This window comes from Rosa chinensis, chromosome 2 (genome assembly GCF_002994745.2).
Source record: "Rosa chinensis cultivar Old Blush chromosome 2, RchiOBHm-V2, whole genome shotgun sequence".
Classification (NCBI taxonomy): domain Eukaryota; kingdom Viridiplantae; phylum Streptophyta; class Magnoliopsida; order Rosales; family Rosaceae; genus Rosa; species Rosa chinensis.
In genome coordinates, this window is record NC_037089.1 from 383,700 (window position 1) to 389,211 (window position 5,512).

The window sequence follows — 5,512 nt, forward strand, 5'->3', positions numbered from 1 at the left end:
GCTCAACTTCGCAGCCAACGAACTCGCTCAACTGGCTACAGGCATTACATTAAAATACGGGGTTCGCGAGCGCATTCTGAAAGGCGAGCACCCCACATTGCCTTCATGGCTCGCGCGGCCTGACCAGCCTGATGATCCGGTCGTCGCGGCCCTAGAGCCTATTGACGTCGATTGGCTCATTCCTTTGATCGATTACCTCAAATAGCCAGACCAGACAGCAGACAGGAAGACTCGTTTCCTTGCCTTAAACTACTTCCTCAGGGATGACGAGCTGCGACGGCATGGGGAAGATGGCATAGACTTCCGATGTGTTTATGGCCGCGAAGCGAAATGATTGATGCGCGAAGCACACACTGGAGTATGTGGAGCCCATCAAGCGGGACCTAAGATGCTGTGAACCCCTGTAATTCTATTTATTAATTTCGGTTTTTCGTAAGGTTGGTTTCGAATTTTAATTTTGAGAGTTGGGATTTGAGCTAGTTCCTGTTAGGTAGGAACTTTTCGGTTAAGTTCGGAATAACTGGTTCTCGTTGGGCTTTAGTAAACTAGTACCAGTTGGGCCTATAGAAGATTTGAGCCAGCCAATGTTGGTAAACGTAGAGAAGGAGTTTAATTGGGAAGCCAACTTAAGACTTAAGAGTGCATGAGATAGTTGAGGTGGGTATCTGAAATTGGAACACGTTAGCCTTGGTCAGTCACGCGTCCACACCTCCTGCCTACAACGCTCAGCACCTCACTGACAGCCTCCTCTACCTATATCTCTAGATTTTTCCGTCACTTGCATACCAACCATACTCCTTTAGTTCTCAGAACCAGAGGTTACACCCACTAATCTCGTCAGCATCCACCTAAAACCCAAATCACCTTTCCTACCCAACCTTGCCAAGAACAAAGAAACCAGCCATGGCAACGGGTTAGAAGCCACTGAAGTCCCTATCTTTTTCTATTGCCGAGTGTAGAAGCTTGGGCTTTGGAAATTAGACTGAGATCGGTTCCCTCCTAAGGTAATCCCAATCCAACTCATCCTTGGTGTTCAGTGGGTATTTTGATTTGATTATAAGGTTGGGAAATTGATAATTCTTCTTAAATCAAGGTTTGGAATTGGGGAGAAGTAGAGAATTGGAGCTGGAGTTAATCGAAAGTCTTTGTCAGCTGAAAGGTGGAATTGTGCAGTACATAAATTGAGGAAGAAGGTTTCTGGGTGAAGGTAGTGTTGACGGCAACTGACCAAATTGAGGTAAGAAGGGTTCTTGGACTGGATTCAATTCTTTTTGGGTATAATTATAACTAAAGTAGAATTCTGGTCAGCTTTTGGTGGTGGTGTAGGTTACTATAATTGTTTAATAATGGATCTTTGGAATATGTTTTATGAATGGTGACGTCCAGCAAGATTAGTGAATGGTTTTGTCTTGGTATATGTATATTTATATCCATAATTGTGTGTTGTGGGAGCCAAGGTGATGGATGTGATTTCCGTGTAAAGCTGCAGTACTTGACCAAAACTAGATCAAAGTTGTAGACTTGGTATGGTATTAAGGTTTAATTGTGAGCTGCATGTTGGTATAATTGAGGTTTTGGTCAGGAGGTCGTATGGCATGTTGCTAGTGCTTAAATAGAAATCAAAGGGAGACCATGATTATAAAATTTGGTATATGCTATGTTTGACCGTGAGCTTGTCTCCTTGGTGAAAGTTATGTACTCTATATAGAATTATTTAGTTGTAATTCATATTTGGTCGAAATTGGTATATAGGTGAAGGATAACCATTTGTCTCTAGAGAGTTACTAACCAAAGATTGTCGGATTTAGGATTTCCAGTTACCCAAGGCTTGAGCAACAACGGTGGAAGCTCAGAGATTGTCTAAGTACGGATTCCAGGTAGGGGGAACTCACCTACGCCTCGCTAGAGTTTACTTTTATTTAAAGTATTGCATAACTTACGCACGGTTTTGGTTTATTTTATTATATTATATTATTTTTCTTTTATCGACACGGAAACTTGTTAATAGCGTGTCGAGGCCGTGCTATACGGTCAAGTAAGTTAGATGACTTGAGAGCGAAGGGTGGCTCTGACTTCCTTGGGTTCGATCCCCTTAACCTCCGGAGGGTTAGTTACGCCGGTCGTCCGAGTACTCCTATTGTAACGATGGACTCGGTACGTGTGTGTAGCTAGGTAGTGGACGCTCTCGCTACGCTTACCTGGTAATCACTCTAATTAAGGTAAGGCCGTGTAGTTGGTCCGTAGGGACCGGTCATCTGGTTATGGAAATACTGGGATCCCGTCTATGAGTCGTATGTGCTCAATTTGGCGTATTTTACTTATACGTTATACGATATATGCATTTCTTTTTTTTATACTACGTTTTACTGCATGCTATTTATAAAACCTAGTGGGGTTGAGCTCCTCTACTGGGCGATGAACGTATGTGATGCTCACCCCTACTTTCCCTCCAGGAACTGAGCAGGAGCTAGCTGAGGACCAGACTTAGACACTTGGGTGTTGGCATCGTCAAGTTGTGTATATCTTCTTTTGGACTTGACTGTTGGTTTGGCAGGTGTTGATCGGTCTCCCTTCTTTTGAAATTGTGACTTGGTTTTGTTGTGGGAACCTTTGTAAATTTGTTATTATCCGCCTGCCTATCTTTTGGTGTGTGTTACTTAGCGTGAATCTGAAACCCGAACCTTGAACTCATGGCTTTTGTGGAATGTAAATAAAGTACTCTTTTGTTGTAAAATCTTTACGCTTCCGAATCGTATTCTCAACTTCAATCGTAAACATTTTCTCACCACAATTCTAAAAGGCCTAGCAAGCTTTTGTGGCACGGGTTTGTGGCACAAGTTGCAGACTCATGTTCAGAGGCTTGCGGCGCTGTAACGTAATCCTTTCAGGGCGTTACAGATGCGTTGGCTCATCAGAAGACATGGATACTATTGGCCCAGTATTTTGAAGGATTGTATCGCTTTCTCCAAAGGGTGCCAAGACTGTCAGGCACACGGGCCAGTCCAGCACATTCCCAATATTCCCATGCAATCTATTATTAAACCTTGGCCTGCACGAGGCTGGGCACTGGACTTGATTGGGATGATTTACCCCCACTCTTCTCACCAACACAAGTTCATCATCGTCGCTACTGATTTCTTCACCAAGTGGGTCGAAGCTGAGCCTTTTGAAAGTGGCTTCAGGTCCCACCATTCGTCAATTTATTTTTTTGAACATCATCTGCAGGTTCAGTATCCCGGAAGTGCTCGTTTCAGACAAGGGGCAGCATTCATGGGAGGTGAGGTCGAGCAACTCGTCAACGACTTGGGCATCCAGTTCATCCACAACACTCCATATTATGCTCAGTCCAACGGTCAAGCAGAGGCCAGTAACAAGATTATTATTACCCTGCAAAAGAAGATGTTTGTTGAAAACCCTCGACAGTGGCACGATACGTCATATGAGACACTATGGGCTTATCGCACCTCCAAGAGGAATCCCACTGCTATGACTCCTTATGCACTCATGTTCGGCCATGATGCCGTTTTACCCTTGGAAATCAACGTTCATTCCTTACGCGTGCAAGATCAGCATCACTTGATAGGTGAAGATTATGTCTAGGCGATGTGGCAAGAACACGAAGACTTGAGCGAGCAGCGCTTAGCGGCTTTGGATAATTTAGTAATGGAAAAACAACGTATCGCCCGCGCCTATGATAAGAGGACGCGTGGTCGTAGTTACAAAGAGGGAGACCTTGTTTGGAAAGCTGTTTTGCCCTTTGGCGAGAAACTAACCGGTCGCGGTAAATGGACTCCACGATGGGAAAGACCTTTTGTTGTTCACCGCATTTTGGAACACAGAGCTTTTCACCTCAAGGATTTAGATGGAGAAATCCATCGCAACCCCATCAACGGGCGGTTCTTGAAGAAATATTACCCTAGTGTTTGGGAGTTCGAAGATCCACCGGAACAACCTTCGTCCCAGACTGGGGGGCAACTATAGTTTTCGTCGGCTCGCATCATCTCTATATTCAGGCCTTCTTTTGTGGCCTTAGTCTCATGTGTTTGCTTCGCCTACGAATACTAGGGGGCAACACTCTATACATTCAGGTCTCAGTTGAGGCCTTATTTTTGATTAATTTCCAACTTTTGTTGTAATTCTTTCCTTGACAATGCATGTTAAGAATATACATGATGGCCTGTACATGAGGCCTTATTTAATAACAATATTTTTTATTTGTACTCAAAAGCATTCATTCATAGAGTGGCTTTGCGGCCAAAAGTAGTACAAATTGAAACGATTACATTTACAATTATAAGGCCAAGGGTGGCTTGAAAAATCATAAGGATTGCAGATCTGCTATGAGTTTCTGGATCTTGTGGCAACAAGGGGAGGTGATGTGATCGCTCATGCTCTTCCTCTCTTCACCCACATCCCTCCTCCTATCTGAGTCGCAGCTGCTATCATCTGTACCGGAGGAAGAGGGAAGGAAATAATCCATCGCAACCCTTCCAGTTGATTATCCTCCGGGATGGAGATGGTCTTCAGAGAGAGCGCAACTCACAACCACATCTACATCCAGGAGAAAAACGGAAGCTTGACACTTAGACCCCGGAGGTAGGCCGCAGAAGAAGAACTATCGGCCTCAAAGTGGCCTTCCGCCCTTCTCCTTCCTGCTCCACCCGAGCAGACTGAGGAGAGGAATCCCTCAGAATCTGGTTCTGCCACGTTAGGAGCGCGACATGTTCTTCAGTCTAATTGAAACCGGTGAATCCCATCCGGATTTCCAGAGACCAAAGACATACCGCTGGACTTGAGATTAGGCCATAAGACCTACTCAGGTTTTGAGATTAAGCTATAAGGCCTAGGAATTTTGAGGCTAAGGGTGAGATCGTGAGGAGAAGATTTCATAAACTGAAGAAAGAGAAGTAAGGATCACGAAACTATCTCTGGGAAAGCCATATTTGCTTGTGTTTATCACTTCTCCAAAGTACAGGTATTTATAGGGCCAGTCACAATGGCCTCAACCGTGAGATGGGCAGTTGAAATCTTTTCGACGCCATCAATAAGAGTATCAATAGAATTGAATGCTAGGATCTCAGAAATGAAGGAAATTGAAAACGCGTGGGAAGCGGGGCAGTCTTCAAGGAGGTAATAGCCCCATTTCGAGATTATCTTTTCAAACAGTTTCAATAGCAATAAAGGCAAATTAAACGCTGAACTATTCGAAAATTGGAACATATATTTGGGCCAAGCAATGTGGGCTAGATATTTGCATTATAAATAATAATATTGTTCATACAAAATGGGCCTAATAGTAGAGGCCTAGAGTTTTCGGCCCGCATGGGTCAAACGAAGTAAATGTTCGTCCAAGAGGAAACTGGCATGGGCAGCGGCTAGCTCAGCTTGTCGGACCACCTCGCGAGCTTGAGCCAGGTTCTGAGATAGGATTTCAGAGGCCGCTAGGGGTTGCTCCAGCAAAGGTTCCTCATGCTCGAGACGGGCGGTCACAGCGGTCAGTTGGGCCTGAAGA

General features: G+C 44.5%; 1 long non-coding RNA gene across 1 annotated transcript; it reads left to right on the forward strand.

Annotated features, from left to right (window-relative positions):
* Positions 1-796: 796 nt before the first annotated feature.
* On the forward strand, positions 797-2,893 carry LOC121051637. The gene is made up of 3 exons (XR_005806309.1): positions 797-1,004; positions 1,094-1,237; positions 2,454-2,893. It is a non-coding gene; the product is annotated as an uncharacterized LOC121051637 (long non-coding RNA).
* Positions 2,894-5,512: the final 2,619 nt, after the last annotated feature.